Consider the following 24,878-nt stretch of genomic DNA (forward strand, 5'->3'; position numbering starts at 1 on the left):
AATTTTTCCTCCACCTTAATATTAATTTTACAAATAATTGAAGTAATTCTTATGAGTAAAATGTCAAATCTAGCAAAATGTTGCATTTTTTTATTGTCAAATTTAAATATTATATATTTTTTCAATTTTGATGGTCAATTATGTTATAACTTGACAATATAAGACGAAAAGTAAGAATACAATTTTTCGATATCTTCAGTAATTTTCAAAATATCGAAAATTGAAAATTTTGTTTAATTATTTGGCTTTTGATATTTCAAAAACCAAGGCGAATATCGAAAAATGTTATTTTTATTTTTCGTCTACATTCATAAAGTTATAACAAAATTCATCATCAAAGTTGAAAATAAGGTACAAATAATTTCAACTCTAAATCTAAAATTGCCTTAGAGCTCATACTACCCTTACTCAATAATTAGCTACAGTTAATATCGTAATTATTCTTAGTAATATAATTTTTTATGACACAGAGTGTACAAACGTTGTGAAACTCATAATTTTTCGTTGTCAGCATAATTCTACAAAATACATTTTATTTCTAAAACACGCATTGTATTATATAAAATGATTACAAAATTAAATAAATTTATCTAGATGCAAGTACATAGTTTTTATAACATTAACCATAATTATTATTTCACCACCGATGGATGGATGGATGATATTTAAAATAATTAAAATCAATTATTATTAACCTCTATAATAATAAACTTGTTTATACATCCATCCATCTACACTGCATACTTTAAGTATTAATTATACATAAATAAATATAAATAATATATACTTAAATAATAGTAAATAGCATTATAATTAGTGAAAGAATCATGTAAATGTTATATTGAAGCTTACATTATTATAACGTTCAAGATGCACTGTAATTTTATATTATACTATCTTGTACAATATAATAGCATTACACATAAGAGTCGTTTTTGAAAAGTTCAGAAAAAACTGAATCAACAAGGGCAATTTTCTACAATTTTTTATTGTGTTTTCGAAAACATCGAGAATTATTGGGAAGGAATACGTTCGAATGAACTAATTTTTATAATAGCTCATTCAATTAGATCCCAACAAACAAAAAATTTAGATAAAAAATTCCTTTTAAAGGAAAAGCTTTTATTGTACTAAAAAGTAGTAAATAAATAAAAAGCGATTTCTACAATAAAAGCTTGTTTTTTAAAAAGTATTTTTAATTTAAAACTTAAAATGAATATCAAATATGGTGGAAGCGAAGGGGAAATCAGTTTCATCATAAAAACACATTGTCATCCAAACTTAACGTATATACAAAATTTCAACTCAATCGATTGAATATATGTTCGCCAAAATTGAATTGCAAGATTCCACTCGAACAAACATGTATTGCAACTTAAATAAAGGTTTGTAAAAAAGGGTTGCTATAAGTTTGAAATATTTGCCTTTTTGTGTAGGTGTTTTGAAGATAGTCAACTTTTTTCTACTTGTCTAAGGATTTTTCCTACTTGTCTATTAAATCAGTAATAAAACTGTGAAAGCGTTAAGAAGAACAAGGCGATATCTCAAATCTCGAATTGATTGTAAAGCCACAAAAGGTATGGACATTAAATTATTATGACCATTATTGAAAAGTTGGGAAAAATTTTAAACTTCTGTTTGTGTATGAAAAATGACTAAATTTCAATTATCACGGGCTTGAAGCTATTGATTTTTGTAAGTGATCCAGATTTTATTACTTTTCGTAAAGGTATACAGGGCAGATCATTTTAATCTATTATGACTAATGACTCGTTTTGTAGTTAACCAATCAAAATTTAACTTAAAAGTTTCAAAGTTTAATGGAGGTCATCATGATCTGACGTCAGATTAGACTTAGATCTAAGGGTTGCTTTAGATTCAATTGTCAATTTAGATTCTAAAAGGTGAGAGAATAAAACTTTAAATTAGAAAGTTGATGCTCATAAAAAAATTAACATTTTTTATTTAAAACTTTTTTTTGAAAATCGTTAGCTTTCGGAGGAAGTGCGACTTCCCTGTATATCATAGACAGACTTGTATTGAAATTTTGGGAAAAACTTAAATTTTTTTATAAAAAAAATATTTGATTTAATAATCGATGAAAAAGTGCCAAAAGGTTTTTCCCCATTTCAATTTTATTGTAGAGCAATGCACACACACATACCGTATAGAATAAAAAATCTGTCTATTACTATAAATTACACCTTCTGTAAATAGACGGAAATGATTTAATAGTTTACATGTAGTGGATAGTAAAAACTAGTTTTTAAATGTTATAATCATATACTTATAGCTTTTTTATTTAAAAAAATAAAACGATTTAATAAAAGTTCGTGCAGTTATTGAGTTGAAGTTGAATGCACACATGATGATCGATCAGGGGGGTACTTATATTTAATCAAGGTTGCACATGTTGCAGAATTTAATGATGAATTATTATAAATATGTTCAAGACGCATGCAAATATTTCACGATTACAAGTATGCAGTGGCGATATGTCGAATTCTTCAGGGGATCCTCTTAATGATCTATCTATATTATCATATTTTATTTTTGAGAAAGAATTTTCGAAGAGTATATCTAATTTAATCTCCTGTAAAAAGGCTTCCATCAAGAAGACTTTGTGCACGGGCGTCAGGCCCATACTGGTTGGCGATACCCACAATACTTCTGGTGGATAGCCTTATTTAATAATGTAATAGTACTTATGCTAACATAGATATTATAGTATCTGTCTGTATACTATACCAGCATTGTAGTAAACGCCATCCCTTTTTTACCGTGTAGTTCTTTCTTGCAAATTATAAATTATGCGATTTTATTGGTATTATTTCCATGCTTTGCCTAAGAAAATGCAATCAATATATTTTCTCAGAAAAGCAAAAGTACTTAACGAAAACCTAAAGTCGCAAATGAAAATCTTTGTAATATAAGAATACTACCTAAACTGATTGCCACATCGAATTTTACGAACCATGCATTAAACAGATTTCTAATAAACATTTTTTTTCGTGTCTTTGACTAATATAAATATTTCTTAGATACATAATTAAATATATAGATGATTAAATGCCAAAAATATAGAAAGAGATAAACTTGTCCCCAATTAAGATTCTGAAAATCATAAGCATACCACCAATAAAAGTAATTTCCTGTGAAATGCTAACAAAATTTAAAAAAGTACAAATATTACATATTGAAAAAATATTTATGGGAATCTCTGAAAAGTCGGTAGGTATATACAGAGTGATTTAAAAAATGTAGATAAAATATTACAAATTCCATTTTCTGGTTTAACCTTAAGATAAGGCTATTTGAAAATATTTCAGGTATTGAAATATTTCAACAACCTTTAGCTCAAGCACTCAAAATCGTTTCGGTGCTATATATTTTCTATACTTACAGTTAGGAAAACAGTTAAAATTATTGTTATTTTTGGTGTCAGCCAAGGAAACAACTCTGACAGAACAGTTTGCTACATTAGCTTGGCTGACACAGACTCCAAAAATAACAATAATTTTAACTGCATTATATTATCGTAATTGTTTTACTTTTTAGTGCACATTAATTTGTTTGGAAAAGTTTTTCTTTTGAAGTCAGTTTTCTTTTTGTTAAAAATTTTTTTTATTTTGTGATTTTTAGTGAATCCGAAGTACTAACTAATTTGTCACTAAAAAAAGAAAAACCGAAATCGTGATATTGAGTTATTCGTCCTCTTGTCGTGCATACTTAATGCAAATTTAAGACTTTTATGGTTTTCTCATGGATGCCGTTGTCAGAACTGGGCCAAAATGAAAAAGGACAACACGGGAAGCACCAGCTTTCAAATAGATAAAGAATCATCAAAATCGGTTCACCCAGTCAAAAGTTCTGAGGTAACACAACTAAAAAAAATACAGTCGAATTGATAAATTCCTCTTTTTTTGTTTGAAGTCGGTTAAAAAACAGCAAAAATTACGCTGCTCTTAAGACTGTAGCATCATATATTTTGAAACACTCTGTAAGTATTTGAAATAAAATGTAAATTTTTCATAAAACTATACATTATTAATAAGATGCTACTGTCAGTACAGTTTTTTTTATCCTAACTGTTAACTAATTTATTTATCTGATGATTTAATACAACGATAAATTTTATTTTTAAATAAAAAATTCTAATAAATTTTAGAAAAAAATCATTAGCAAAGACAACAAATAATGATATATTAAGATTTAACATTTGATTTACGGATATATAATTTTATCTTTTTCCTGTTTAAAACACTTTTTTCTTTTAAATAAAAACTGTATTATTGTTATTATTATTTTAAAATTCCAATATTATTATTAAATTAAATTTTCTCTTTGACTATTAATCGATTTATGATAATAATTTCCTAAAAATGGTAATTGTTTTAAATGTATAATTATAATAAATCATATATAATTATTACAATACGTTCGATAATTTTATACAGGATATACAGAATTATTTTATTCAATGTTTTAGTTTTTAGAATTTCAATATTTTAAGCCTCTATATACAAACAGACTGGGCAAAATAAATTCATCTTAACTCATTGAAAATTATGAAATTTTCAAATACCAAATGCCCAAACATGAATGCGTTTGGGGATTTAAGGGCTATGTCTTAACCACGACAAGAGGATTGAAAGGTTATCGGTTAAACTAACGAAATTTAGAGAAGATACTGTTTATTTTGACTGAATCTTACACACTGACTTGAATATTACTTCATGGAACCTTAATTCGTATCCTATAAGAGGCTTAGTGGCCGAACGAGCTAAATCGCAATCGACTTTAACCGTTTGACTACTTAGACTTATTTTACGAGCTCGAATGTAGGCAGGGGCAGTCTGATCAATTATAATTAATGGGGCGGTAAATGAATCACACTGTAGCCGTTTTGAAAAAAGAACATTTTAGGAAGGGTTTTCCTATCTTATATTGCGGGATCCTTTAAAAATTTTCATTTATTTGAAACCCAATGGAGTGCTCAAATTATTTTTCTTTATATGTACATAGAGATCGAGTGAGTATTTAACATCAGATTTTTAGATGTTGTTTATAGGAATGTGTAATTGTCGCAATTATATTATTGCAAGCAATAATAATAAACAAACAACTCATTAAACCATATCACCTAGACCGTAAGTCAGCGTGATATGTATATGTACGATTGTGTCATTTTGATATTGCATAATCGGCAGTCATGGTGTAAAATTATATGTTATTGTCATGAAATGCCTAAATTGTATATTTTAAAGATAAACTATTGTTTAAAAATTTTGTATTGTTTTATTTATGAAAAAAATATGTATTTTTAATATAGTTACGTTATGCTATTTTATCGGTGCCAAATACGTAACTATTTTATTTTGTTTTTTGTGATTTGATTTCTTTAAAGTTTTGTTTGAATACAAAGATTTTTTTGAAGCTTTTGGAAAAGCTAAAATTTTGAAAACATATAAATTTAAATTTTTTATTATACCCAGCGCAAGAAAATGATGTCAAACTTTGAATAACTGATGAAGATGTCGTAAAAGAAACTTTGGAAGATAAAGCAAGAGCTTCAAACTTACAATTAACACCTTTCTTTTTTATGAAGAGGTAAATTCAGAATTAATGTTTTTCCAATTTTCCGAGTGGTTTCGCTATGAAAAATGGAATTTTTCGCACTTTTCTGTTAAGTGGACTTTATTTCGAGTCGATTGGTGAAAATTCCTTCTTTCATTTAGCATGTATATAACAGAAAATCGTTATTTTTCGGTTTTTCGCGCGCTCTCTTAACAATCAACAACCAAGCACTTTAAATGTAATTAGGCCAAAAATTGTTAATACAAATAAAGTTTTATACATACTAATAATTTTTTCATACACTTTTCGAGGGATGAAAATAGTAAAAAATCACGTTATTTCAAATTTTTAATAACTAACAAAAATTGGAGGGTTTAGAGGATAATGTCTAAGAACATTTTTTGTTAATTTTGATCAAAGTTATATGATAAAAATTCCGAAGCAATTCGGTCAATATTATTCATTTGTTAAAAAGAAGGTTAGTTTAAGCAATATCGGGGCTACCCACCGACAATCCGCACTTTTACGTTTAGAAGTAAAAATAGGACCCATTAAAAACTCCTTAATTTAAGTCCTTATATATATAAAGTTAAAAACTCGATAACTCAAATCATTTAACATTTCCCTTGGTTTTTAACTTATTGAGGTTCTACTGTATTAAGACATTAATATTGCTTCAAGAGCATTGCCCGTGAGTAGAGGCTAGTCTTATGAATGAATATGCGAGATTTTGTAGATCCAAGTATTTCGTACTTTGATTTTTATTTTAATCATATGCAATACTTCAATAGGCATATAGGCTTTTTAATACATAGATGCCTTAAGAACTTGGCACAAATCCAATTCATACTTGATCGAATTTAAAACATATTTTTCTTCAAGCAACACATAAATTGTATTTTAGACCCCATACTAGTTTTCAAATAAAATTTATGTGAATATATATTTTCAATACATTTCAGATAAAAATGTTGAATAACATTGAATGTCACTTCCCATGTAAGTTATGTAATTGCAATACTTAAATTATAATACTACCGAAGTACCTCGTACACTTACGTACAAAATATATGAGACAGTTATAGTCACATTATTTGTTATTTTATTCTTAAATTATACGAAGAAGATTAAGTGTTTTACCTATTCTTAGCAGGCGATACTTTTTCGTAACGATTATTAATAACAAATATCTCGCCTCCTTGAGCTCCTATGACGTGTTGGAGCATGTTGGTACTTTCTACTGGCGGATTCTTCTGTTTAGAATTAACTGAGAGGAAAAAATTTGAAAAAATGTAGACAACCAATGTAGACTTTTTTATTTATTAAAAAAAATATAATTATTTTCCAATTAAAATCTCGTTAATTTTTTATGTTAAACAATTTATTTTCATATAATTTATAATTGTGAAAAGTAAAAAGTCAGATCAAGTTTCCATATAAGTCCTGGCGGAACTTCGAGAACTTCAAGTCAAGGTCGTGTAGAAAATAATATCTAAAGTTGCAATTAAAATTTAAAAATGTTTCTTATTAACGTTCCATAACACTTGAAGTGATTGTTTAACGCAGCTAAAAGATATGCACAGTTTTCAATTTTCTAAATTGTAAAGTAGTCATTAAAAACCATTCGCTAGTTTTTGCGTGAAAGCGTAACAAACAAAAAAGCATCCTTACTTTCACATTTATAATATATAGGGATTTTTAACTTTTTTGAAAACCATTTGGACTGACGAAACTGCGAATACCTTAAGGAGATAAAGGGAGATTAAATGCATTAAAGAGATAAAGGAGATTAAATCCAATAATTTATCATAATTCTGGTGGGAGCGCAAGATATAATTGGTTTTATTGCAAATACAGATGTTTATTGTACTGCCTTGCGCTTCCATCAAATTGAAGACCATTAGAATAACAATGAAAAAGTTATCTTTAAATACATCAACAGTTTTTTTTCTGTTAAATGTTTCAACTTTTATGCTTTTTACTGTAGAATATGAGTATATAAGAATATTTTATCATATTTTATAATCTTCTTATTATTAGAGGCTATAACTGCTCTAAATCTCCTTACTACACACATTCTTAAAATCTTTGAATGCATTTATAAAATTTATTATAATAGTTCTTCTACAGAGTAGTCTTTTTTAAATGGACATTAAGATGTCGTGAATTAGATGTCAAATAATATTCAACAAATTATTTCCTGCATTTTTTAAAACTGTGAATAGTTTTTTTTGTTTGAAAGAGAATAATGAAAAATTAAATTTTTTTTATTCCAAAAATTTTTAACATTTTTCGAAGTTGAAAATACTCATTAGATTAATTTATTGCCAAAAGGACTTTGGCAATGTTTGGCTTTTCAGCTTGATTGTTCGTAACACTTTTGGTAATGACGACATGATAAAATGTTACAGAAGGAGTAAATGAAACATTTATGATGACTCAATCAATACAATCTGAACTATGATTGAAGAGAGTATTACTTCAAACGAAATTTGTTTATTATAGTTTATTAAATCATGGAATGTTTTGGAGAGATTTTTTTGGATCAAACAGTACATATTTGTCTAAGATAAAAAAACTTCCTACATGTGCTTGATATCATATATACAGGGTGATCCAAGTTATAACAGCAGGGATTCTTCAAATGGTAGATATCGTTAATATCTGCTTAGAAAATCAGAAAATTGTTGTTTGACATAACAATTCCCGGCTATGAAGTTTATAGATTTTTTCGAACCAGTAAAGAAGGAATACAGAGAGAGAAGTTTCCAGCAAGAGAAAATCGACTTTTTTATCTATACGGATTACAATGTACAAAATGAAAGGGTCAAGTGCTGAAGGTAGTGGGGGAGGTAAGTGGTTAAATGGTAAATTAAGTTTTTTGAAAATTTCTGAAAGTTTTTTTTTTTTTTTTTTTTTTTTTTTTTTAGAATTGAAAACACAACCCCGAATTTTAACTGAGTTGATCTCGACAATCAATCGACTTCAATTTTTTGTGGTAATTGTATTATAAATATCCTTAATAGTAAGTATATTTCAGTTTTCATTATGAGTTTTCTAACATTGTTTTCCAGTCCACAATCCATCCCTAGATTTTACACTACTCTTTCTAACTTACCCCGTATGCCGTATTTTGTATTATTTGTTTGTATTTAGTTGATTTTCTTTTTAATTTGTTTTTTTTTTTTTTGTTTTTTTTTTTTTTTGTATCTATAAAATACGCTAAAGAGTTCCTATAAAGATTTAAATGACATGAAATTAATCAAACAAGAAATAAACAATCAATTCTATTTTATGTATATGAAGTATAAACGTACGTTTATATAAAAATAAAATATTGTTTAACATATGAAACAACAACAATAAATTGTTGATAGTCTGGTTTAGTATTTTATGATTGTTGTACTTGTCCGTTTTGGTTTGTTAGAATGACAGACACTTCAATTAATTATAATAGAAATAACTAAGTATATGCATATATTTATTTGCTTATACTTACGGTGTGTTGGATTGCATCGTCATGTAACAAAGATGTATATAGACGACAAGTATAGAATTTTAATTATTTAATTATCAACAAATATAGATAATATAAAATGCATTATTTTCCGCAGCTTCACGTTCTGCAGATCATTTAACAATCACTTTTATTCATCAATATACTAAGATGAATCAGGTCTGCCAAATTAAGTTTCAACATAATAATTGGAACGAAGTTGATTAACACGGCTTGCCATGGTAAGCAAACTGGTAGAGTTCATCACGTAACATTGTGAATATGCTTTGTGTGTGTTATATCCATGGAAACCACTATATTTTAACCTACTTTATATTACTTTTATTTATTATAGTACACGAATTTTGCATCCAATACTAGTTATGGATACAAGATCATAACTAGTTTTTGATGTAAATAGTACAAAAATGGCAAAATTCGTGTACTATGATTGTGTGCGCCTGGGATCACTGCCTACTCGACACTGATCAAATAATCTATTACTATGCTGTTGCTGTTAAACGAATATCAATTTATAAACGTTAATTATTTATTAAAATCATAACTAATTAGGTAATATCTTTATTAAGGTGAGCAATTAAAAACAGATTACCGATATGTATTTATTTACATTTGTTGTTGTAAAGCTTTCATTTTATAAAGTTTCAATAATTTGTGTTAAAAGAGATAGATGAAACAGTGAGGCCTTTCTTCCTAACATGCTACAAACCTTTCAATTGAATCTAGTATATATTTGTATATAATTATAGTTCTTATGCTAGTGTTTTACCATTCTAAGTGTTATAGCTATAACATTATATGAGAATTACATGTGCTGTTATAGTAATATCACTTAGAATGGTTTAACTTTAGCAATTATTTTGACTTAGAGTATATATAATTTTTTTTTTAAAGGTATACAATCTTTTTCCTGCCAGGTATATAATGTCTGCCTTTCTGTCTGTCATTCTGCTTGCGGTCACGATAGCTCGAAAACGAACATATATATTAAGCTGAAATTTTTATAGCGTGCTTCGAACATAAAAAGTCAAGTCAAGTTCGTATATGAGCAAGATAGATCAATTGGCGCTTAGATCCATAGGAACCGTTTTTACATAAAAGTTTCATAAGTAGATGATAAGCTATGTAAATTGTAAGAATTGTAAGCATCTGGTAACACTGATTAAAGGATAACGAAGAGTTTAATAATAGTATTCTATTTATTTGTTATTCGTTTATTTCTAGCGTAATAACAGATTTGAGATATCTAATTCAATGTACCTCTACTGAAGAGATAAAATAACCACTGCACCACAAAGTAAGAAGTAAGTATGTATTAAAATAAGTGAAGTGAATTAGTTTTATATTAAAAGTGCATTATAACCAGTTTTATTTTTTTAATAATAACAACAAATATTTTTATATTATTATTATTATATATCTACACATTGCAAAGAAATTCAAGTTGTTTAGATGATATTGTATGTTGATGATAACACACTCGGGAGTACCCACCCCACCAGTTAGTTATACTTATACTACTTCTTAGTATACTACTGGTTTGGAAAAACTTGTGGTAATCATTTCATTTTTTATTCTATTTTTATGATATCAATAGTAAGTATTGAATTTGTGTGGTTTAGTTAATGAATAAAAAAAAATGATATGGTGGTTGTAAATATAAAAGTATTTCCGTTATGCACTTTAATTAAATAAAGTTAAGATGCGTCAAAATTTGCTTTTATTAGCAAGGCACCCGTAGGTTAGTGTTTTGTAAGAAAATATGCTCCAAAGTGAAACTATATCAGTATCGAGGCAGGAAATAGTTTAGATAATTAAATATCATAAAAACATTTTTTTAAACTGAGTTGACTAATATATTTATCTGTCAAATTCAATGATCAGCTGTTGTTTAAATTCATAAATATAACCTCAAAATTTCCCCCTTTTTTTTACAAATAGCAACGTGACTTTAATTTAAATATTATTTTGATTATGAACAAAATAAAAATAATAATATATTTTATCATTATTTGATGGCATTTAATTATGATATCATTCATAAATCGTTATATATAATCTAAGGAATTTTTCAGCGTTATATATAATCTAAGAAATTTTTCAATATTCAAATTTGTCTGCATAATGCGTTTTAATATTTCCGATTAACAACAGAGACAGAAACAAAATTATGATAATAAAAATTAAATCAAAACTATGCAATCGAGTCGGTGCGACCGTTTAGGGGCTACGATGCCACTGAGAAACACACAGACGCACAGATAAACACTTTATACTTTACACACTCCTTCTTAAATCAATATCAAAGTGATGGTAAAGGGCATTAGATGCGATGAAAGGATACTTAGAGAGCTATCATTTTTTGTGACAAATTTTTGGAAATATTTTAATTGAAATATTTGAGTTGACTTTGTTCTTTTGAATTATTGTTTTGAATTACTTAATTATTTTACCATTTCACGTTTCATAATGAATGAGCCAGGTTTATTGAACCATTCATTTTCACAGTAATTATTTATATGTTGATATTATATGTCATGCCTTTTCCAAACTGAATCGATTTTGAAAATCATCATCAATTTTATAGTTTTTTCGGGTACGAAACACTTATCTCGCACTTGAACACTCTCCGTTTAATAACCTTTCAAATGAAACCAAAAAAATTAAAATCGGTTTATCCGTTTAGGTGATACGATGTCAGAGACAGACAAACACACAGGCACTAGGGACTGAAGAGAGAAACGGTTGACGCGAGTGCTGATGAGTTAAACATGGGTGTATCTTGAACGGAAACATCATTTCCGATTTTAAATCCCTTTAAGAAAAATTTACTTTAAGCAATAAACTACCAATTAATAAAGTTTTCAATATTTTAAGATCAAAAACACGATAACAAAATTTTTGCGGAAGTATCGTCTATTAATAACATTTCATTCGTCATTTTTTTGTTTTATAAATTTTTTACGCTTCACGTTTTTAAAATAAAACTTGTTTTGCTGCAATTCAATAATTTTTATGCTTTGCAACCCATTAAGGTAAATACTCAATCAAAATGGTACAGTAATAATAACTTTTATACCTATAAAAAAAAAAATGTTTTTTTTTATCTCGAACAATCAAAATGTATTAAATTTAATGTTATCAATAACTTTTAATGCATTTTGTTGATAATAAAAATTAGTATTTTAAAATTATACAATTATTGACATAGATAATAGAACATTTAAAACAATTTATTGGGTTTTGTTCAGGAAATTTTATGTGAATCGATTGTTTGATTTGTAATATTGGTTGCTTTATCCAGTAATTTATTTGATAGTTGTTTAATTTTTAGTTATCAGCCAACTGGATAGATGAAGTACCTTCGTACTTTTATTCGTAAAATCTTTTGTGGATAAAAAATAATTCCTTTTTTTCTTTAAGAATAAACATAACAGGAAATTAATATAAAGATTCTAAAGGAGTCAATCTTTAGAGAAAACTGGGTAGGAATTGTTTCAGGACCCTTGTCCGAAGAAAATAATTATAGAAATACATTTTGTGAGACTGAAAAATTAATAATAATATTTGATGAAAACTGAAGATTTCGAGAATTTTATTTCAAAACGTGTTTTAAAAAAATGAATACTTAAAACTTAAAAAAAAATTCACTTTGATAAAAAAAACTATGCGAATGACTGACTGAAGGGCACTTAAAAATATTTCGTATGTATAGAAGTAATTTTTTCTTGTTTTAATGAATTATGTTCCATACTTGACACCAACAGCGTACCATGATATAAAAGCTTATTCTTCTCATAGTTTAGTTGTGAATTTTAGTAAGTGATGCATTATTAAGTGCATTTTACATGTACTTGCTTCTTCTACTGGTAAGTTAAGTGTTGCTTTGATACCCATTTGATAAGAGCTCTTGATTTATTGTCAAATTCAGAAAATGTTCGTGAGTTTTTACTCATATTTTTTTACTTAAAATTCGATATAATAAGAAGTTTTAAAAGAAAGCATAATACGGAAAGTAAAACCTGTGTATCAATTCGACCAATCAGAATTTACTGATTGCATTTATTGGCATACCGTCAAACTCGACGCAGATCTGCGGAAATATTGACTATAGGAATATATGAGTCCATAAATTTTTTCACATAAAAAATATCACTATAAAGGTGGAGGTATTGGGAGATGCAAAATGATACAAAAAAATTCTAAACTACATCGCATAATTAGAAAACATGAGCCAGGCGTGATCTTAGTATTCCCGATCTAATCCTGGGATTAGAATGTTTAAGAATAAATAAATCAAAGTAACTATATCATTTGCCAAAGTTTGTAATATGTAATAAATTAACAGATCTGACCAAAAGAACGTTTAGGTACTGGAGAGAAGTAGAGACGATTTATTTTCTAGCAGCAAAATTCTTTAGAAAATCATTTTTAAAGTTAGTTATAACGATGTGAAATTCATCTTTAATTACTGTATTATTTTAAAACAGAATTTTTTATTTTTGATAATCTATGACTTAAATCCATTTACTGTAATTAATAAAGTATAGTAACTAATATCTTTGATAAGATCTTTAAAATCTATCGGAATAAATATAATCCCAAGAGAAAAAAATTTGAAATAACTAACTGTATCACACTGTTTTATGATTTGAAAATAAATCGCCATTAACTTCATTTAGATAAATTTATGTAAAAAATAATCAGATTTTAACATTTTGAAGATTTATCACAGATGTTAGGCTATTAAGGTAGTTCACTCGTCATAGTAAAATCCACAAAAACATACTCAATTTTATTCGTGCACTATTTACGACAACAGTGTACATTACTTAGACATTGTATCTATACATGTATTCAATACATACACATAACTGCTTTATAAGTTTCTTTTTGGCTTAACTTATCAACAAATAGTGCAAACAACCATATTTCAACCTTTGAATAAAATCGCATTCAAATTCAAAACATTTTTAAATAACGAAAATCTTAAAAGAATCGCGTTTCATTGAATACGTTCCTTTAATGATTTTATACAACGAGTTGCATTTATCAATATTTGTAATCCTATTTAGAATTATCAGTCAAGATGTTTCATAATATGGACCGATTCACTTGTTCCTTCAATCCAACGTCTACGTTAACTCAAACAACCCAATCAAGTGTAGAATTTATAAAAATTTATTTTCTTCTATTAGTACTCAAATTCGTTATTCTGATTATATAAGACATAATTATCGGTTTTTTTAAAACTTTCAATCTCTAGAATCTTTTATTAAACTACTTGACAAAAGCTAAAATATTTAAAAAATAATAAATCAGTATAATTTACTTTTTTTTAAATATGTGTATCTAATTCAAGTACAGTAGCGTAATTTAATATTTTTCATCTCTTTTGATAAGAATTGAAATATAATAATGACTTCATCTCTTATCTACTTTTAAATTATCCTTGAAAAATTTGTTGCTAGGTGTACTAAAATGGAATGTAGACACAGACGATCACATTGGTTGTAGCATTACAATATTTAATTACTTTTTTTTGGCGGTATGCGTTGGTTATATAGAATGGTCGTAGAATTATCGTTGATTTCGAAAATATTGTGTTTGAATTATACTACCAAAACATTAATTCTGGTTTTTGCATCTTGTTTTTAAGCTAAATCAGTGAAGAAAGATATAGTACCTAGAATTAAAATTTACATTTATATGTTTTTAACCCCCAAACTAAAAAAGGGGTGTTTGACCGCTATGTGTGTGTGTGTATGAGCCTGTGGCATCGTAGCGTTAATTTTGTTAGTTTCATTTGAAAGGTAATTTAACGGAGAGTGATCTTAGCTGTGCTTAACAATTGGTGATGATCATCAAAATCAATTCAGTTTGGAAAAGGCATGACGTATAATTGTAACATATAAATAATTACTATGGAAATGAATGGTCAAATAAACCTGATTCAATTCAGTTCGAAAAGTGAAATGGTAAATAATTAGGTAATTCAAAACAATAATTCAAAAGAACAAAATCAACTCAAATATTTTAATTTCAATTAAAAAATTTCCAAAAATTTGTCACAAAAAATGATAGCTCTCTAAATGTCCCTTTCATCTCATCTGATGTCCTTGACCATCACTTTGATATTGATTTAAGAAGAAGTGTTATAAGTTTAAAGCTTTTATCTGTGCGTCTGTGTGTTTCTCAGTGGCATCGTAGCCCCCAAACGGTCGAACTGACTTGATTGAGAACATTTTATAGCTAAGTTTCCAAAAATCGGTTTACAAGGAATAATTCGTCGGGGGTTCTATAAGTACATTTCTCGGGGATTCTATAAATTTTGTAAATTTCTCTTATTTAAGCCCATGCATTAGAATATCACAATGAAAATTGTCTCTGTTGTACAGCACTTTTATTTCTGAACACAATGTAGTTTTTTGAATATTTAAAAACATGTGATTCTAGGTACATTACAGTCTGAATCTACATTGTACATTAATTGGTCTAAGGTAGCGTCCCCGTTTGATTATCTCTCATGTAGTTCTCTATCATTTTGAAAACTTTTCTATGATTTTGAATGAACTTACAATAAAAGTAAAAAGATTAAGAATTGAAGCCTCTACCCATTGAACTTTGTAATAAATGCCATTAGTAACTCATAAGCGTATGAAACTACTCAAGATTATATTTGGGAATAATAATTAAACATTAATATTTTGGTATGCACTAAAGTAAAGATAAAACAGTTAATTACAGATTTTGACCATCAAAGAAATAATAAATTATTTTCAAGAATTAAAGAAGATTACCTTTATATTGGGCGGGACATAATTTCTCTGACCATTCTACAATTCATAATTCTCAAATGACAAACTATTAACTATGCAAATCAAAACGTTAATTATATACCACCTTATATTGTAAATATATTTGTGGTATGCCGTTTACAACCTGCTATCATTGTATGCATGCTATGTTATGGCTACGTTATGCTCGTCAATCCAGTATTACCGTTTTCTTTTTTACATTCACACTTAACATTCATTTTATTAAATTGTAATATAATGCAAAATTTTAATATTTAATCTAAACAATCAATTCTCAAAAATTTGAATTTTTCAATAAACAAAATAATCATTTGGCCTTTACCCTGGCTGAAGCTTTCGGCAGTGGAGCTTACTGCGCTCGTTAATAAATACCTATTTAAAATATCTGAATAATAATACATAATGCCTTTAAACTATTCAAATATCTGTTCAGAATTCTACATAAATATGGTGGAAGCGCAAATAAATACATAAGTACATTGTAAGGTGCTATAATGATTTATTTATATGCGTTTCCACCATTTATTGCATTTAAGATTTTGTCTTAAATTTAAGTTTCTACGCAATTTTCTAAATTTTTTATAGTAACAAACCTTTTAAGAAATATGAGAAAAAAACGATGAATCAGAGCCGTTCTCAAGTGTAGCATGACCAGGAGAAATAGGGTTTCATATATATATCGATAGACAAGTCTCTAGCTCGATTCCGATATTTTTCATTCAAGTTTACTTCGAAATATAACGACTTAATTTTTTTTCTTAAATATGAGCGCTTTTTAAATTACATATAAGCTAGTTATTTAAGTTAAGATATTTCCGCAAGCTATTATTATGTTGTCAAGAACTTCACAAAATTCACTGTATTAGTAAAACCTCAGAAAGCAAATGAATTTTTTCTAGAATTTATTCCCATGGCGTTTTAAGAATCGTTACGTAAATTGGAGAAATTTAACATGCATCTTCATAAACATGTGCAATAAAATGTACGATTCCGACTGTTTTTACTTTGAACCCTCTCAATAAAGTTATGGCTGTTCTGAAATTCAACTCATATACTTTCCTCAATTTCTTGGAAATATTTTCCCTTAAAACTTTGAGAGAAAATCAATAAAATATGCTTATAAAAGTGCATTTTTTTTTTCAAAAATATTATATAAAATTTTTGGAGAAAATATGTAAAAATTTGGACGTTATTTATCAGTTTCATTTCAATTCTGCATCTTTTATCGATAGTATAAAAATGGCGTTTCAAATTAAGTATGATTTAGGATTTGGTAATAATTTAAGGACGTTCATGCGTCAACCTGTTTTGCTATGTGCGTTCATAGGGAAACAGTATGTAAATTTTAAAGAATTTTAAATTAATAGAAAATAGAAAATTTTTTTGAAATTCTATTAAAAGTTTAAATAATTATTAACTGGTAAAAGTTTCAAGTATGGTTATCGATATAATTTTAAAAAAAATATCGATTTATATTTTTCATTTAGTCCCATGTTAAAACTTACTTTTAGTCATTTTTTAAACTTTAAAAAAATTTAAATTAATTCGATAACAGGTTATTTTTCCTGTCTCAAATCATAGAAAATCATTTAAATTATCGCATTATCATATTGTTTTTTATTTCTCTACTAATATTGTTGACGCATGAACGTCCTTAAAAGAATTTAAAGCGATAAATAAAATTTTATCAATATTACGGTTATACCAAAGATTTATTACTATATAAAATTGCCAGTCATTAACGTATATTAAGATGTTATTTGATTCGTAAATAATAAATTATCATAAATTATGCCATTAGTAAACAATAAATTGAAACAATTTTTCGAATGATTTCACATAAAAATATTCGTTGACTAATGATGCACATAAAAAGTGATATACATTAAAAGTAACTCACGTTTTACAATTAATCCCGTATACCGATTTACATGAGAATTCCGATATAATTATATAACCTTATACATTTTTTAATTCACTAGATTCCTAGATCATGAAAACTCGATCTTAAATCGGCTGACCAGATTTGCATAAAACATAAACCAAACCACTTCGGTCAAGCGCCAGCTTTAAAATTAACAAAAAAATTCCCAATGAAATCTACCAATTTGTATGCGATCGGATAACCTTAAGCTAACTGAACTATCATCATTTGTAAATGATATTTTATGCTAATTAACCAAAATTTTGTTTTTTTGTTCAATAACCTGTATTTCGTTATTTTTTAAAAGAAGAACCAGAGAAAATTAGGTTTAATTTTTTTATATAAAAATAATGGGTACATGGATTTACTTAATAATTATTCACGATCAATATTTAATTTTGACTTGATAGGTAGGTAATATAAAATTATTAATATCGACCATCTGTTATTCTGATGTGTTATAAGTATTAGTTATGCCTGAAACCGATATATATTATTTTGTGTTATTGATTTTGAAAAACCACTTAAGATAAATAACGATTTAAATAGAAACATATTTTTAATTAATGTGTTATTTATGCAAAAGTGAAGTAAAAGAGCGGAAATCAACATTCATTAATAAAATAATTTTCACGATCAAATGGATAGAAGAATTTAGTCTCGTAATTCACAGTTTCTCGTCATTTCACCGTTTCCAAAAATATAAAATGATTTCAATTAATTAAAAAAAAATTAGTTTACAGCTTAAATTTTTTTTTTATTTGGTTTGATAATAAAAAATTTCTTAAATAATTTTCATTTTCATTCAGTCGTCGAGAAACCCTTAAATATAACAAATTTAACTTACCTAAAAAAGATAATATCCTTCTTAGATGAAAGTAAAGGATTTATTCTGAAAATAAAAAGAAAAAAATTATTAAAATATTTGTTTAAAATTACATAAAAAACCGTTTGCAAAGTTATTAAGATTTGATTTCAGTTCTCAATAAAATTTGTTAAACAGAAGTTCCACCGAATTTTCTAGTTATAATTGTGATAACGTTTATAATTTTTGATATGATTAAATATGATAATTACTTTCTCATATTTCAAGGCAACTGACAGAATAAACAATTTTTCGGCACTTGACTATGTTTCTTTGGATCATTCCAAAGAAAATTATAATAAAAATTATAATATTTTATGTTAAGGACGTTCCCAAAAACGATAAAAAAGTGGATAAAAATATTTGAGGCTTATATTTCAAATTTTGAGGGTGGATGCTGTTGATCTTGGGAAAATTAGATGAAAATTAGGAGTAAAATTTTTCGATATATATCATAGTTACAAAATTTATGCCTAAAGATTTAAAGAAAATTTTACTTATAGAAGAAGTAACACACAAATATGCCATTCATTTCATCACTTTAAATGTATTTTATGGGAAAACGAGTGCCACTTTCCGTTTGTTATCTGAAAGCATATTAGTTTTCCATATTGCCCTTAAGCCTTGTTACATAATTCAACATTCCTTTAAAAACACTTCAAGATAGAATTTACATGTTAAAAACGTTAACTTTAATAGCTCAAATCTAAAAATTTAACACCGTAAGGGGTATTAAAAAAATTTACCTGCTTATAAAGGGCATTCATGAGAATGCATGTACACGATTCAAACATGCTCCTAAGAAAATATGCTTTTTTGGGAATTGCCTCAAAGGAACTAATAAAATATATTGAGTATTAAGAAAGCATGTAGCGATATCTCTAGTAGGTGATTCCACAAGTATTATGTAACATTTTGTACCATTTCGGCCTAATTTAGCCGTAATTCAACATTTTACTTTTAAATGTAGTAAATATTTCATAAACTCTTCAAGATATTTTTATTAAACTCAGTAAAATTCTTGAAAATTGCATTTACAAAAAAACAAGCATTGTAATTCGAAAGTTTTTTAAGTTTTAGGTAACTTTTTATTAAAACAAAAACAAAGCTTATTAAAAACAGATCATTTTTACAAAAAAAAAAACTAAAAATATCTTAATTTCAATTTAATTAGATATTAAATCTTTACAATAGTTTACAACTTAATAATTTTCATTAATATAAAAACCGTAACTATAAAAGTACGTACAGTTAAAACAAACAAAAAAATTCAATAATTAAAACATTCTAAGTGGTACTTATAACAAAATATTATACATGTATAAACGCTTAGAATGTGAGTTATTATTTTAAATATGTAACATTCAAGTCTACCTATATCTTATATTTTAAATAAGTTAAGTATAGAATAATTACATAGTTTTATACTTATACTGTCTTTATTGTTTTGTGCTAGAAATGTTTTATGAATTTCTGCACGCGATTTTTAACTTTTTAACAACTAATTAATTATTATTTTAACAGTTTTAGTAATTAGGGAAATGTACACAGGTTAGCAATAAAAATATTTTTGGAATTATAATTAATAGTTGAAAATAAATTTGCTATAAAAAAATTAACGAGTTGAAGAGATAAGAGCAAAAAATATCACTAAAATCATACTGATATTTGATTATGTGTCTAAGCAAAAAAGAACCCCGATCCAGTCAAACTTTCTAAAATTTGGAAATGTACCATGTTTATCGGACAAAAAACTATAAAATAATAAATAACTATTAAAATACTTGAAAGATTGGTAACAAAAAACATGGGGCGCATGCTTCAGACACTACACTCTTTACAGATATGAATTGTGTGCGCCTCATGTGTTTCGTATCCAATCTTACATGTATTTTAATAGCTTTTTATTATTTTATACTTTTTAGTCTGTTATAAAAACATGATACATTAAACAATTTTTTTCCTGCTTTTTCAAGTTATGTGAATGTATTGTCATCCACGCTATAGTCCAAATTTAAAGACTGTAGCTCATCAAAAAATTAAAATTAATTACAAATTTCCCTCAAGACATACAAAAGCGAGATAATAAAAACATGTCAAAGTAGAATAAAATTCTGATGATTATTTTCTATACTTTTTTCTTTCGCTTTTAAGACTGCTTTAAAAAGGATTTTTAAACAAACAAACAAAGTCCATTCGTTTGACTCCTTGAATATTATCGGATTTTGGTATGAGATTAAGAAGCTCACTTTTTGAAGCTAAATAAAAAATTTCAACACTTTATGGTTTATAGTTTTGGAGAAAATAAAAACATGAATAGAGATAACAATATTTTCGAAAAAATGCTTCAAACAAAAATTGTTTATTTTTCATAAGAAACGTCTATCTTATCAATCTCTTACGATTTACAACGACCGCACGATTCAATTGGCCAATATTGCTCGTTTCCGATTTCAAGGATACTTGTTATATCACTCTTTTCGTTTTTCTATCTCCCTATACCAAAAACATCAATATATCTAAGCATAACAAACTTGGGACTAAACTTAATACAATCCTGAGGAGTTAATTTTAATTTTAAAATTTGTTTTTTAAGATAATAATAAAAAATTATGACCGAGATGCATAGACTTATATAATTTAGACTGACTGTGTTGTTAAAAAAATTTTCCCTTGCATATAAGTTGTTTTAACACCGTTCGTAGTCAGATTTGTGCCTTGTTAGATTAATATTATTACCAAATGTTGACAAATATATTAAATATTTCTGGATGTCTATTAACAGTCTATATTCTATATTACAAAGTCTGTGTCTAATAGCAAACAACAAAGAACAAATCGTTCATATGCCAAAACAATAAATAATTTTATTATTATTATTATTTATTGAAATAAATAAAACAACAAGAAATGGATATATTCTTATAACAAATAAATAAATACAATATTTTTGTTATAGTTATTTATAGTTTTAGTCATAGATACAAAGGTACCTAATACTCATTTATTGTAGTCAGCTATTCAGTCATAAGTCAGTCATATAAATACAAACAATACTTGCTTATGCCGCGTGGTATCTATATCATAACTAACAATTACAGAATGATGCAGAATAAATGTAAAGCTAATAGAAACCTGTATATGGAGTTGGCATCTCAAAGTTCTGGGGAGTTGGAAGATAGTGAAATTAATTTAATTATACCACCGAATCATCCCTGATAAAAAAGTCTGATTAATGAATCGGAAATTTCCAATTCAACCAATCGGAATAATAAAATTCAAATGGAAATAAATTCCCAATTCATTTCAATTCATTAATTGAAATGATTCGGATTTAATTAGAAACAAATTTTCACTTCATTCTATTGGATTCCGACTCAATCCAATGAATTATCTGGAAATTTCCGATTCATTAATGGGACTTTTTTATCAGGGATAATACTGCATGATATTTTATATGCTTTAGAATAATTAAAAATTTAAATAACTATTCCTCAAATAATCCCTATATATTATAAATGTGAAAGTAAGGATGCTTGTCTTTAATGAAATTGCACTGCAATTTAGCTCATACATCAGAATAACACATGAGCTACAAATTAAAAAGATACAGATACTAAAAAGAACAATTTTTTTTTAAATTAAATTTTATCTGACATTTACTATTTTATATTTTTACAGGAATCTTTAATTTATGGTTCAAAATGATGATCACAGATGGAGTAGAGCTACGTTCATCATTTTGAACCATAAATTAAAAATTTAATATAGTAAATGTCACAATTCATGGCTACCTTTTCTGATATACTCAATGAATTATGACTACTTTACAATTTAAAAAATTGAAAACTGCACATATCTTTTAGCTGCGTAAAACAATCCCTTCAAGTGTTATGGAACGTTGATAAGTTAGATCAAAAGAGGTGAAGGCTATAAAGCGGTGGTTTTTACTTTTAAGCCCTGTGAAACGGGTGGATAACAAGCTAGTTTTAAATAAGGGCTGCTCAAAATCTTGCTATCTAATTTATTTATCTGGATATGAAACAAATAATACAAAAATATCTTTATTGACTGAACTTTGGAGGATATGTGATGAAATCGAAAGACGGGAGAAACTACACGATTTCTGGAATCACCCGATCAAATCAGGAATTCTTTTCATTCAATCTGTGAAACCTCAATAATTGAAGCTGTTTCTATGGCGATTGTTTAGGTAAGAAACTTAGCTAAAAACTGGAGAAAATAACGATAAAAACATTACTTAAAATATCGAAAAAAATCTTAGTTTATTGAATTTTCAAATTTTGTAGATTTTCGATGTCAGAATGTTCAGTTGTCCGTTTCAAACCTTTATACCATAATTTTAAAATCTAGAAATAAGAAACTAAAAGATTTTGAGTCTCCTGTTTCAATCAAAAGTGATACCAATCCAAAAAAGCTACATTTGAACATCTTGTAATTGTAACTACAATAGAAATAAATATTGTATTATACTTTAGGTGATTGACTTGAAAGGAAAAGAAATATAATAATCATAATAATAGTAATGAAACAAACAACAAACGCCACTGACCTTCGCGCTGCTGCTGTTACATGAAATACTCTACACAAGTAAGCATGGCAGGCAGCAGTATATAACATAGAAACATAGAGCATATGTTAATATAATAATATTATAGGTATTAATTCCTTGATCATATGATATTTTTATATTGGCATAGAAAAAAATATAGTAAAGCGGTCAAGCGCAAGGTAGACAGGCTTCAATGATTTAATACAGTAAAGTCTATAAAATCAGTTATAAAGATCTCTCTATTTGCTTCACTAGAGTTTAGTTAGATATTAGATTATCGACGAATTTTTAGATTTAATAAAACACAAAGTTTTTTAGATAAATATTTGAAATCAATATGTAATTTTCGTTTCCGTTATTCAAATTTTGAAACTTTATGATAATTTTTTGAATATGTAAAAAGTTTCAAGCAAAAGTAGAAATTTTGTTATCAATCTCAATCAGCCATTTTTCACCTCTATGGTCTCGAGATTTGTAATTAATTTCTCTTCTTAATGTAGTCAAAAATGGAGGTAATTTTTTTGAAATCGGAAGAAGGAAATTAAATTATTAATTTTCAATACTTAGAATTCGAGCATTGATATCGATACATAAATCAGAAATGGAATTCAACCTTTAATAGCATGTAGCCCAGTGATTAGTGGCGGATTTAACATGCGGGCAAAAATACAGTTGCAGAAAAGGAGGAAAAAGACAAATTTGTATAAAAGGGCATTATAAGATGGCACCAAGGTCATTAACGAAGACTTCCAAAAACGGCACTATGCATAGATTTTGCCCAATGGATCCTCTCTCTTAAGTCCGCCACTGCCAGTGATGAAAACATCCAGGCGTTCTGCGAGTTGGAAATGCTTCTAAAGGGGTCGAGCTAACACAAGCATGCATTTTTTTGTCATTAACTTTAAAGCGGTCATGCGCTGTACGATTTGAACTCGATATTTTGAAAAGTATTAAATGAATAATTGATCTAATATATTTATATTGTGTATTCTGTTAGGGTCATTTTTGCAGGTGCATTTTCGTTGGTATTATTTTTGCAGATTTAATTTTGTTAGGGTTATTAATATTAAGGATATTATTGCGGATTTTTTGTTTGTTTGAGACATTTATATGGGGATACATTGATCTATTATCGTAACAATTCTATAGACAGGCATAGTATTTAACAGTCTTTTTAGAACGGCTGAAAATTTAAGGCAATGTTGTCAAGGCCGTGGGAGGGAAAAAAATCATTTTCCAGTTGTTCGTGGTCATCTTCTTATAAAAAGAAGACGGCCACATCTCCTGATTTTTTATATTAATTGCAAAGTAAGAAAACATCTCTAATTGTAATGTTAAAAAATAGAAAATGCGTTATTTCATGTTAGTGAATAATCTTATTGCAAGGTGGGTGAATTTGAAACAACAAATTCAACCTACCACGTAAAAATAATTACTAATAAAAATGCAATTCACTACACTAAACTGCACCTAAATTATATTAAAAATAATAAAATTTATTATATTTTACCATAATTAAGTGCAAACAAACTCCACACTGACCGTGAGCCTATAATGAAGCGAAATTGTCTTTTTTATCTGGCTGTTGTGAAAAATGTAATTTT

The 24,878-nt window shown here is 27.1% G+C and overlaps 1 protein-coding gene across 1 annotated transcript in view; it reads right to left on the reverse strand.

Annotated features, from left to right (window-relative positions):
* LOC123296748 (protein singed) overlaps window positions 1-24,878 on the reverse strand; it is a 79,262-nt gene that overhangs the window by 23,053 nt on the left and 31,331 nt on the right. The window contains exon 2 of the mRNA XM_044878385.1: window positions 18,684-18,728. The gene's annotated coding sequence lies outside the window, so the exon portion shown is untranslated. The remainder of the gene's footprint in view (window positions 1-18,683; window positions 18,729-24,878) is intronic.

This window comes from Chrysoperla carnea, chromosome 3, assembly GCF_905475395.1.
Source record: "Chrysoperla carnea chromosome 3, inChrCarn1.1, whole genome shotgun sequence".
Classification (NCBI taxonomy): Eukaryota; Metazoa; Arthropoda; class Insecta; order Neuroptera; family Chrysopidae; genus Chrysoperla; species Chrysoperla carnea.